Source organism: Cyprinodon tularosa, unplaced genomic scaffold, assembly GCF_016077235.1.
Source record: "Cyprinodon tularosa strain WSP-4 unplaced genomic scaffold, ASM1607723v1 ctg710, whole genome shotgun sequence".
Taxonomy (NCBI): Eukaryota; Metazoa; Chordata; class Actinopteri; order Cyprinodontiformes; family Cyprinodontidae; genus Cyprinodon; species Cyprinodon tularosa.
The window spans coordinates 65,052-78,616 of record NW_024039464.1 but is presented as its reverse complement, the minus strand read 5'-3'; positions in this window follow the sequence as shown (position 1 = coordinate 78,616).

Below are 13,565 nucleotides of genomic sequence, written 5' to 3'. Positions count from 1 at the left end.
AGAGTGTAATCACGAAAGATGCCAAGTTTAAAAAGACTGGAAAAACAGCATTTTTCCTAGTCCATTGCAGACCAACACAGACACTCAGGACAGACAACAAAGCATGCTAAAAATAAGACATTACTTTTCTCCATCCATACTAATGTACTGTATGGATGGAAAAACATGCAAACCTCTTGCAGAAAAAACTGTGGCTGAGATTTAAACCCAAAACCTACTTCCTGCAAGGTAACTGGTCAACATATTGCCAACCTTGAATTAGTGGCAGCTGGCCAATAGAGGGCGCCGCACCACCAGCCCAATGACCTTTATTAAGACATAAAAAAAATTTAATTAAGTAAATATGAAACATGTTGATATATATTTTTAGATGTAAATGATAAATATTTAATCTTTAATGACAAGTGTCCGACCTCGGTGCAAAAATATTTGCCTATTGAATCTTATTAAAAGTTGTACATGTGCAATAGCTCCTTTGCAATACATCAGTGTAGGAGAGTTCTGGGCGCTCCAAAGCTACGCCCTTAGGTGACAGGAACTCTTGTCATAGTTGTAGTGCAAGTGATTGACAGGCCAAGTCACGGTAGCCAAGCAAACTAACCAAGAGAAGCTGAAGGTAAAACTGTTTGGACCTGATTAGCCGGACATCAAAATTAATCAGCAGTCCAAAAGACAGATGGAGATGGTACACACTGTCTTTTTCCTGGACCTGGTTTAGCTACAACTTGCCTTGAATGCCTGCCTACTTTTTCAAGGGTCGGTATCTGACCCAGCATAGGTAAAGACAAGTAGGACTGATTTACAGCACTTTTTATAAAAGGCAAAGAAGAAAGAACAATCTGGGATTCACATGGAAAATAATATAATATAGTGTACTTTTTCTAGATGTTTTTTAATTTGCATAGTTGGTCTTAAATAAACACATTCTCAGAAAATAAACATTTCTTATATATATAAAAAAATAAAGCTGACTAATAGCTTCTCCATTATTAAACTAGTACATTTTTTGGGGGGGTTTGTTACACCATATTGGACCTTGCAAAACACAGGTCTTGCCTTCAGAAAACCTCAGAAGGGCAAGATTTATGTACAAAAAGTAAACCTGTACATTAAATTATGTTTTGTTTTTATAAAGTGTTTTAATAATATTTTTTGTTGTCGGCATTCATATAAATATACTGGTAGGATAACTTATATACGTTTAATTGGTTTTTGGTATATGTCTGTTTTGAATTTATAGCTTCCCCTGGAATAAACTCCAGCAGCCGCCACTACCTCAATTATTATGACAGAACCACAGTTCTCCGTCTTAACATTATCTTAGCTAAAACTTTTTAAGTCCTTACGATGGCAGTGAAGAAAACCCAAGAGTACAATAAAGGTTAATACTGAACTCCATATCCTTCATAACTGGAAGTTATTAAGGATGGAAAAATCTGAAAATGTATTACATAAAGGAAAAAACGTACCTTTAGTGCCATACAATTAAATATGTGAAGTCAAAGACTTCTCATTGTGCTAAAATACCAAGAGATAAATCTTATCTTCTCACTTTGATGCCAGTGTGTGTCTCCCCAAAGTCTCATATTTTTAATCACCAAGAAAAGGTTACTGAGTGCACTTTTTATCTGCAAATATCCTTTTGTTGCTTTTTGGATAGCTCATTTGTTTCTTATACATGGTAGATACAAAGTGAAAGTGTCTGATGCTGCTGATGTGAAAGGTTGGCACTGTTGATTAGCAAGGCTGTCAAGCTCTTTGTTGACCTCTGTTCCAAGGGATCTCAGTCCAGAGCAAATCTAATTCTGGGAAACCAAGTGAAACTGATAAATAAAAATCCTGTCTGATAGAAAGAAAGAGTTGCAAAACAGGACAGAGAAAATCTGGAAATTTTCAAGCTGGTAAACATAGATCTTAAGCAGGTAAAAAAAGAAAAATGCAAACACCCAATCGGCTCATTCATCAAAAAGACAGTGACATGTAAACAGTTTTTTGGATGACTCTGACAGTATTTAGCTCTCTGTGTACCTCTGTGCTGAAGGCAACATAGTTTTGATGAATTAGCTGTCCAAGTCACAGAAAGAAAAGTAGTAAAATTGTCCAAAAATAAAGTATATACACATGAATTTGCTAACTTTTTGAGAAAGTAGTTGGTTAAGATAAAAAAGTATTCAGTTTCTTATACCTTAATAGAAGTAACATTTGTTTCTGTTACATTAAGATGGCCTAAATAAAGTTTATTTTCATAAAAAATTAAATTCTTCATTGTCATAAAATACTCTCTCAGCCCCTGCATTTTATAGAACTGAAACTGAAAGAAGCATACTTTTTAACACTTCAATTTGATTAAAAGTTTCTATTAACCCTTCGATGAATATAGGGATCACAATGCATTGATTAAGTTTTTTTTTATTATTATTTAGTAATGACCAGCATTATTTTCCATTTAATTTCCAATTAAACTGGAATCTTCGATTTTTATTTCTGTTCAGAATAGAATAGAATAGAATAGAATAGAATAGAATAGAATAGAATAGAATAGAATAGAATAGAAAATCCCTTTATTGCCCCAGAATTGGGAAAACCTGGTGTTTAAAGTAGCAAACAGATTGTAGAAAAATGGTCACACATATGTGGACCTTAGAAAAGTGTATAAGAATAACATAATACTGAAGATTTAAAAAATAAAGAGATGAAATACTGTACTGTTAAGTGTTTTAACAATATAAAACTGTGCACCTGGAGAATAAATAACCAATATACAGCTATGGACATTTTTACAGTAATGGGTATTTGAAAAATAGCTGCAACATCAGAGATGTGCAAAATGACAGCAACATGTTATTTAAATGAATAAGATAGAAACTGTGCGAAATCAGGATGAACATAACAACCTATTTAGGTTACTGGGAATAGTGGTGGTTATAAAGTCTTACAGCTGCTGGGAGGAAGGATCTGTGATAACGCTCAGTGGTGCATTTAGGTGACTTAATTCGAGTTCCATATACACTAAGCCCAAAGAAGGAGGCATATGCTTAGTGACCATCAGAGCCCCCAATGGTTAGTGCCTCCAAACAATGGCTAGAGAGCGCCGGGCTGAAGTAAAGCACAGAAGCACTGATCATAGCAGCATAGGAGCAGGCCTTGAGCACCAGAGCAATAGAGGCCCAGATCTACCATACCAGGCAATATCCCAGGAGGAGGGTATGAAAAGACCAGAAACCATCTCTCAGCAGGGCCTAATATACTGACAGGAAAACAATACATGGAACGTCATAACGAAGTGGCTTGTATAGTGTACAGAAACATCTGTGCAGAATATGAGCTGGAGATTTAAGACACCCTGTGTCAGATGAAGCAAAACAATCTCAGAGCATAAAAGAGTCTCCTCCATGTTTCACAGTAGGGACACTATTCTTTCACGGCAACTATATATTTCACTTTTCCTTCTGGTATGTTTTAAAAAAAAGTTCAGTTTGTGTCCCATCTGCCCATTCTCCAAGAAGCTTTGTGGAACACAAAAATGTGTAGTTTGCCAAATTCCAGCCTGGATTTTTATTGTTTGTTTCAACAATGGTGCCCTCTTTCGTTGTCCCATTAAGTCCACTTTGTCTCACAAAATTGTGTTTTTCACATAGTTGTTAAGAAGGACTAAAATCATGGGCATAACAGAATAGTTTCACATGCAACCTTTATCCCTAGCTCGCATGCTCTCTCTGCCTTCTTTCTGAGGGTCTCTTCAATAACTCTGATTCCCCTTTTCTATGGGCTCTCCTAAAGCTGGGCATGCACTGTATGTTTTTTTGCCCTTTTCGGGCCGATTCTCCAGTCGTGTGAGAATTTTTCAATCAGGCCAACTTTCAGCCTGATCGTGCGTCATGTAGGGGGTAACGAGGGGGGATCAGCCTCTCACGACCACCTCCCGATCAGGAATCGTAAGGTCGGGAGAAAATCAAACATGTTTGAACTTTAGTCGGCCATCATACGGTGGTCGAGGGCAAATCGCTAAGTGTGCATGGGCAAACAAGTGCCGTTTCTCAATATGTGTACTTGTGCGTTCTCATGTGCCCGTGTCCTTGTGAGACATCATCAGCCTCAGCCCTAGTACTATTCCATTTCACAAGAACAGCAGACCGAGAACAGACAAAGTCCCCGGATTTGTTCTCGCCCCTCCATATTTACAGAGTATGCATCAGAGCAGACTTGTCCATTCTTGACATTGACAGCTGTCCCAGCATGCACTGCGGCAGCAGCAGCTTTCAATGGAGTGCTAACAGAGCTCAGAGTATTAAGATAAAAGTTCTCTTTTCTGTTGCTGTTGTTCAATAAAAGCACGTTTTAAGATCATTTGAGGCGAGAACATTACACTTTAAAGCGTCACTATATGGCCCATTTAACGATTTAATGCTTAATTTAAAAAAAACGTTCCAAAGTTAAGAGGACCACGGCAACCAGCGGACTTCAGAGGGTAACAGCAGCCAGGTCTAATCCTAGCCCGTTTGCAGCAGCCCTCTTTTGGAATAGCTGTGTGTGAAGTATTGCTGGCGCTGATGTCGAGTTGGTTTTAATTGACAAAATGTTGATTTGATTTGTGTTTATCTGGCCGTGATAATTATCATTCCCTGACTAAATGAAAAAAGTAAGAATTTATTACCATCTAGAGACTATTAATAACAGGAGGTGAAATGCAGCTCTAGGCGAGCCGGGCATGTGATGACGTCACGAGTACGCTTCTGTTCCAATTGACAACTATTTATGCTGCATGCTCCCATTCTCCCCAAGTCCACTCTTTTCTGTGTTCTTCTCAAGAATATACTTGGCGAGAACACAAGTCCTACTCGAGTTCTTGTGAATTGAGAAACAGTAAAGGATTTTTCCTCTTTCTCTTCCTCTCAGATGAAAACACAGCAGTATGGCGAGGGTGTGAGTGAAATGGTGTTCTTTCTCTAAAATTGACAGACCGTAGTAGCCACGTTTGCTTAGCCAAATACGTCATCGCCTTTTCTTTTTTGGGCTTTTAGCACACAAAATTGCACAAATTGCCAAGGCAGAGCGTTTCACTATAGTGAGCCTCATATTCCTCTTCTACTTGTTTGGCTTCCAGATAGACGAGTTCCAGTAAAGCCATCTCATTGCGGAGCTGAGTCCGATGTAGTTTTTAAATGTGCAGGGTGAACAAGTAGATTGCTTAAGAGCAAAAGCATTGGGGTTGCACTGTGTGAGAAAATACATTGTGAGTTGTAAACTTTTAAAGCCTGCGGTTTTATTGTACAGCGTGAGCTGCAGCTGCGTGCAACGATTGAGAAAATTGTACGGTGTATTCCCGGTTTAAGGCACAATCCACTCCACCTACTGTTAATGACTTCTCAGCAGGTAGAATAAAGGAAGCTGAGTATGGCTGAAAGGTAGTGCTGAAGGGTCTACCTGAGATTGGAACCACACAGGCACACTATCACAGAATTATGTACAGTCTGACTAGCCCCATGCATTTCAATGAGATGAAATTGCTCTGATTTCATATACTATCATATGCTGAACATGAACACTGAACATGACACTAAATCATGTTCAGTGGATTTTGGCCTTAATGAGAAAGTTACAAGACTGACTTGATGTCTTACATTGTTTAAAAACATTAAAAGTTAAATCGCTTCTATCGTGTTGTACATTAAACTTGATTCAGTTAAATATATAATATAATATACAAAAATGTGTTATAAATTATTCACATAAAAATTACTATCACACAAGTCATTTTTACTCATCTCAATATAAGGGTTAATATAAAAAAAAAAACATAGCTAAAAAAGTAAAATTGTTTTTTTTCTGCAGTGTTTAGAAAAAAATCAATCATAAATGTAGTTTAAGCACTAAAAGAAAAAGACTTACTGCCTGTATGTGAGGTTAGGAGGAGTTTGTCTTCCTACTGCTGCTTATTCAGTGCATTAAATGCTGGCAGCTAGCCATACATCTATTGTTTTTGTTAGAAACTATGGAGGCTAAAAAGATTTAATAACAGAGTGAAAGTGTAACTGTATGATCTATGAGGCAATCTATACAGAAGTAAATGTAAAATGGGTTACCCCAACATATTACATAGGATTAGGAAGAAAATGAGTTGTGTCTTGGGTATTTCTCATACTGTAATTACAGAGACTTTTGGGTTTCCACCACGCCTAAAGCTGGATAAGTTTAACAGAAATCCCCAGAGTCTTAATGATATATACAGTGGGACAAAAAAGTATTTAGTCAGCCACCAATAGTGCAAGTTCTCCCACTTAAAAAGATGAGAGAGGCCGGTAATTTTCATCATAGATATACCTCAACTATGAGAGACAAAATGAGAAAAAAAATCCAGAAAATCACATTGTCTGATTTTTAAAGAATTTATTTGCAAAATATGGTGGAAAATAAGTATTTGGTCAATAACAAAAGTTCATCTCAATACTTTTTTTTATGCCCTTTGTTGGCAATGACAGAGATCAAACGTTTTCTGTAAGTCTTCACAAGGTTTTCACACACTGTTGCTGGTATTTTGGCCCATTCCTCCATGCAGATCTCCTCTAGAGCAGTGATGTTCTGAAGCTGTCGCTGGGCAACACGGACTTTCAACTCCCTCCAAAGATTTTCTATGGGGTTGAGATCTGGAGACTGGCTAGGCCACTCCAGGACCTTGAAATGCTGAAAGACCCAGCTACGTTTCATCTTCAATGCCCTTGCTGATGGAAGGAGGTTTTCACTCATAATTTGACGATACATGGCCCCATTCATTCTTTCCTTCACACGGATCAGTCGTCCTGGTCCCTTAGCAGAAAAACAGCCCCAATGCATGATGTTTCCACCCCCATGCTCCACTGTAGGTATGGTGTTCTTTGGATGCAACTCAGCATTGTCTCTCCTCCAAACACGACGAGTAGAGTTTTTACCAAAAAGTTCTATTTTGGTTTCATCTGACCATATGATATTCTCCCAGTCATCGTCTGGATCATCCAAATGCTCTCTAGCAAACTTGAGATGGGCCTTGACATGTACTGGCTTAAGCAGGGGGACACGTCTGGCACTGCAGGATTTGAGTCCCTGGCGGCGTAATGTGTTACTGATGGTAGCCTTTGTTACTTTGGTCCCAGCTCTCTGCAGGTCATTCACTAGGTCCCCCCGTGTGGTTCTGGGATTTTTACTCACCGTTCTTGTGATCATTTTGACCCCACGGGGTGAGATCTTGCGTGGAGCCCCAGATCGAGGAAGATTGTCAGTGGTCTTGTATGTTTTCCATTTTCTAATAATTGATCCCACAGTTGATTTCTTCACACCAAGCTGTTTACCTATTGCAGATTCAGACTTCCCAGCCTGGTGCAGGTCTATAATTTTGTTTCAGGTTTCCTTTGACAGCTCTCTAATTTTGGCCATGGTGGAGTTTAGAGTGTGACTGTTTGAGGTTGTGGACAGGTGTCTTTTATACTGATAACGGGTTCAAACAGGTGCCATTAATGAAGGCAACAAGTGGAGGACAGAGGAGCCTCTTACAGAAGAAGTTACAGGTCTGTGAGAGCCAGAAATCTTGCTTGTTTGTAACTGACCTGATACTTATTTTCCACCATATTTTGCAAATAAATTCTTTAAAAATCAGACGATGTGATTTCCTGGATTTTTTTTTTCTTGTTTTGTCTCTCATAGTTGAGGTATATCTATGATGAAAATTACCGGCCTCTGTCCTCTTTTTAAGTGGGAGAACTTGCACTATTGGTGGCTGACTAAATACTTTTTTGCCCCACTGTGTGTATATATATATATATAAAAACAACTATTTGTATCTCATCTCATTAGTCTAAGCAAAATAAGAAAGTTTTACAAAGATTTTTTTTCTTTTATAATTAGTGAGTGATATTAGTTTTAAGTTATTTGTCTATTTTCAGCCACAGCATCTCAACATTTTAAAGTCTTAAGAGTCATCTTAGGAGTCATTGGAAGAGTGAGCTGTCAATTGTTTAATTTATAATTTGGGTAAGTGATCTATGCAGTTTGACTGGCATCCATAATTTAGACACTGAGGCAAGTCTAGATCCAGGTGTATACGTGTGTTTTATCAGTAGCTTTCTAGGGAAGTTAGATGTGCTCTGCTTTAACTTATGATATTAGTTTTGTTAGATAATGTTGTTAGCTACATCTCCTGCTTTTCATTTTTTTGATTGTATATGATGACAAAAAATAAATCTACCAAAGTGTATATCAGCCACAAACAACAAGCACAGACCAGAGAGAGTCAGCCATTGGTTAAAATCTTGGGGACAAAGGACTGAGTTAATCTTTTATATGTTTGAGTCCATCTGTTATGTATTCATGGAGAATGAGGTTGTTAGAAAGGACTGTAGTTTTAAAATTATATTTTTGTTATATTAAATATTGGTTTTACATTAAGTCCCAGCATACCTTTTATGTGAACGAAGTAAACATGATTCATACCAAATATAACAATACCATGCAAAAGTCTGTTTATTCCTACAATTTCCACTGTACTTCTTGATTTTTTTTATGGCATGGATTCCGATTTTAAATGGCATAATAAAATGCAATTAAATTGTGAAATATAACAAGACTGTAGAAATTCCCAAAATATGCATCTTTGTCCATACTCAAGAAAAATAACTAATAAATATTCACAAAATAAATGGAAAAAGAGTGTAAATATCAGCCTGGATGTAATATATTGGAAGAGGAGTGGTTAAAAAATCTATTATAACACTCCTTTTAACACCTAGGATGAAGCAGTCTTACTGAAGGAACTATCCAGTTCAACAGCTTTGTGCATGTGGTGGTAAAAAGTGTTCAACAGAAACGTCAGATGCCCGCCTTGTTGAGATCACAGGTCTTTTACTTGCAGCAAGGAGTTCAGCTGATAGACCACAGTCTGCCCACTAACTCCCCAGATAGAGCCAAAGTTGAAATGAATAGACTAATAAAAAGAATCTATTCCTTTTTATTTACTCTTCAGTCCTCCTCCAGGCTCCTACCCAGATGCTCAAATGCAAACACCCCCATTATTTGTCATATAGAGGTGTCTGTTCCCAACACCCCCCACCAAGGATTTAAAATCCTCAGTGGATTAACATTTTGAGGATGCCAGATTTTCTCTTTTAAATTTCAGATTGTCTTGGAATTATTAAAAATTATAAAACATCTTGAGACATTTTCTATAATTAATGAATTATTATAATAATTGATTTTCAAATTACTATTAAATTACTATTTATACTTGATTTATTATTGATGCAGGTTAAGGATGGCATTGCTTTTTTTGCTTAATTAAAATTCAAACAATGTTTTTTTTATAACAGTGAACACATAAAAAAAATTGGATCATGTCAAAGTGTCAACCAAGAATCTTTGTACTGATGAGGTTTTCCTGCTGTGTGCATGCTTTTTCTTCTTTATTTTTTTGCATAACACATTAAGTACTTTAAAAACTTAAACTTTGAGATGAATATCAATGAATCACTGGGCATCATAAGAAAAAGATTTGCTGTAAAGTTGGCTTCCAAGAAATAAAGATCGTTAAAAAACAATATTAGAAAATTATAAGTAGCATCCTATGTACTGTATCTATTGGCACCCCTAGTAAAAAAGTAAAAAAAAAAATAAAACTCTTTAAATAAGCTGACCAGGTGACCACATGTATTCACTCTACCCTACAGTTCTCTGACACCAAGCTTTAGGGACGTCAGCATTTTTTGAAATGGTGATTTTGGGAAAATTAATGTGTAAAAATAACTGCTATGTAATCTTATAACTTACAACTATGTCTAATAGGGAAAATTTGCCTGGTGTGATTAGTGATATGTTATTGTACCTCATAATTTCCCCATTGAGGAGCAAAAAAGGGATTTTTTCTATTCTATTTATAGTGCTGCTGTAGACTAAGTGGAAATAGAAAAGACCCCGCTCACTGATTTCAAAACTGAGACTTTGCACTTTAGCGTCATTATTTTATGTCATATTGGATTTTCTGAAGCATAGCCTGAAGGACGAAAATGTGCATAAAAAGGCTTCATGCCTCCACTACAGTTTCTTTTTATTATAATAATGTGCTGATAAGGTGTGTATGGCAATCTACGAGAACGTCTTTTCCAGCTGAGTGCATTTTTATATAAAATCAATATGAAAGTCTGAAAAGGCTGAGATGAATAAATACTTCATTGGTTATTTGGTAGAAAGGAGTGCAGCCATTGTGCTTTGGCGTGCAAAACAAGTTATAAAGTTTTTCTTTCCTTCTGTGCCAATTATAATGTTTATTTTATGTGTATTTTTGTATGATTGTCTAAATGTTTGTGTATTCTATAGCTGATTTTTGTTTTGGTTTTTTTTTAGCATGAGCGTATTGAAAGTTGAAGAGCCTTTTTGGTCATGAAAAAAAACATGCACTTGTGATCATTTCCCACTTTAAAAGCTGCATTGAAGGCATTATTAAAAGTAAAGTATAATTGTGCAATTTCCCTAATTTCTTTAGAAACTTAGTACGTATGTGAGTTAAGTTATTATTTTCTAACCCAGTTACTTTAATTTTATTTTCATAATTTAGTCAAGACTTGGCTGTAATTAGCTGTGAGAATCCCCCTGGTTCACATCACTCCCTGCAGATTTATTTCAGGACATACTCAAACAGAAATATTGTTATCTGTAAGCAATTCAATAAGTAAAGTAATATCATAATTTCCATACTGTAACTGGATCTCACCACATTTTGGGCAAAAAGATTAAATGGACAAAAACCTTTGTAAAAGTGCGTATGTAGTAAGATTATTTTTGGTAAGACAGTGGAAAAAGATCTCATGTTGGTTGTTTTGGTTAGCAATGCAGCATACAAGTATATTTGCTTTATAGTTTAGTTAATTTTTCAACATATGCATTTTAATCAAAGACTCATTTGTTTACATAAGCCCTTGTATAGATTGTATTTTAATCTGCTCAAACTGTTTGTCAGTCTGTCAATGATCACATTCTGTTATTCACTTGCCTGCTGTAACCCAAAAGTGTGGACTATACAAGTAAAAATTCTAATGATTATCTGCATGTTTTACCACACTGTAAAATATTTGGGCTCAGTATAAGTGAATTTTGAAAAAACATAAGAAACAAATGTTGTTTTGGCAGTACTGTAGAGAAAAGTCTTCCTGAAAACAACGGCTTACTTTACAGAGTTTACCAGCGACCATTTAAGTTGCACAGTTTACAAAATTCTCATTCTGGAACTACTCTGTCTTACCTGGTTAAGAAGATACATTTATATAGTGGTGTAATAAAAATATATTTTTGATTAAAAAAAAGAAGAACGATTGTTTTGTGGTGTTTCTGATTATGAACAGTCGCCTACCGTATAGACATGGATGTCAAAATGATAGACTCCAAAAGCTCATCTAAAGCCATGCGTATGCATGAAAAACTTAGAGTATAATGTTTTACTCATAAGTCGGTATGTATACACAGGAAGGCTTAAAGTAATCTATAAAAAAAGTATAGAACCTGATGTTTTTGAACTGGACTGATGTTAACTGTAAATCCCCCGTTTTTATATGTGTAGATAAAGCTGAGCATGAGTATGTGCACTGAAATGCATAAAACAGATGTAAAAAGCACTTTCATTCTAACTGGAAATAAAATGGGTCCAGATTGGCAGGTGTGATCATGATTTTATGATAAACACGGTGTTGAGAATTTCATGCAAATCAGGATGTATGAGAAAAAGATTCACAATTTTTTTTCCCTTTTTTATCCTTTGTTCTGCATTTTTTTATAAATTACTTGCTAACCTTTAAGCTGCACTCTGTTTTATGCATAACCCCACAGTTTATGTTTGCTGCTCTGATTTTCTCGAGACCAGATAAAGGTATTATGTTTGAGTTAAGATATAAAATGACAACAGATAGGACTCGTCTAAAAAAACAAAAACAAAAAGAACAAAAAAAGCAGCTGAGTTAAATTGGAACTGCTAAATAAATGCCAAATCTCTAGCCTGCAGACGGATACACATGGGGTCAGGTTGATTATGCTTAAAATTGCTGAAGTGCTTTTTCTTCTTGAATGTTGAACTTTCCCCAGAGAGTAAGTACATTTATCTTTAACCAATTTTCTTTTGCAGACAGCTTGGTGTTGACTTCACTCATGCTAGAACTAGGAATACATTTATATTGAGCTTGACAAAGATTCCAGTTGATGAAGTGCAGAGATGATACATTTCACCCGATGTTCTCCTGTTATTATTTTTCTTTTCTATAGAAACATGGATTGACTTACAACAATTGATTACATTGATTGATTGATTGATTGATTGATTGATTGATTGATTGATTGATTGATTGATTGATTGATTGATTGATTGATTGATTGATTGACTTTATTAATCTAACAGAGGTAAATTTGGTTCCACTTGTTTCTCTTCTCTGCAAAATGTTTGTTTCAGTTTACATTTTTTTTAGAAGTAATGTATACTTGTAAAAAGTTGCATTAAATGGTCTGATCATTTACATATCTGCTATATTAAATTTCATTTGTAATATGCAATTAAATATAGCTTTGTTTTCAAAAATACACCAAATATAGAGCAGAAAAAAACCTAAGTACATAGTTTGTTGGAAATTTTGAGTTTGATTTTAACAGGTGAGCAGGCTGATGAGCTGAAGCCAGCAGATGTGGAAAAGCAGAAGTATCCGTAGGAACAATCCAGAACCAGAGTCTTAGTAGGAGAGGGTTTCTATACCAGAAGATCAAATGTTCGAAGAGGTGCCGAAGGGATATCCAAACCGAGGTCAGAAGACAGCTCCAGTGTAGTTAGCAGGCAGAATTCCGACAACAGTCTGAAAAAAGATCAGACAACAGAGCAGAACAGGGGCAACCAAAAAATCAGAAGTTCGGGAACAGAAATACATCAGGAACATGAAATCAGAAACTCTCAGATTGCTAGAAAACTCTCACAATCAGCGCGAATAATCTGGCACTAATGGCTGGAAAAAGGGCAGTATAAATAGGAACTGGAACAGGTGGATCAGATGAGAGGTAATGAGCAACAGGCAGATATAGACAAGTGAACGGAATGAGCAATTAAAGGACAAGATGATTAAAGGACTATCTTTTATTTCCGGGTGAATTATCTCAATAAGTGGTCCTCCTAATTGTCAATCATTCTGGTGATATGTTTACATAAGGCCGTCCTACGCACTCATCCCATTATCCATTTTTTTCTACGCACTTTCAGGTGTAAGTCTGTGGTGAGCTGCAGTTTCAGACAGTCATTGAAGTTCACCTTTCTCACCACAGTTCTTTGAAAATAGTGGAGGGTCGAAAAAGCAAAGTGTCTACAAAGTGTATGAGAAGAAAAGAAAGCCTCAGAGGAGGCAGATATATCCTGGAATGTTTTGGGCGTAGACTGATGTCACAGCAGCCTGCTGTAGCCATAGTCTGTCACTAACCGACAGTGGTGACTAATAACAAAGATGGTTCAGGCTCCATGCAGTTGAGAAGGAGTTACATGACCAACGGGAGGTAAAAGCGAGTGATCATCTGTCTGAACTGTAAGT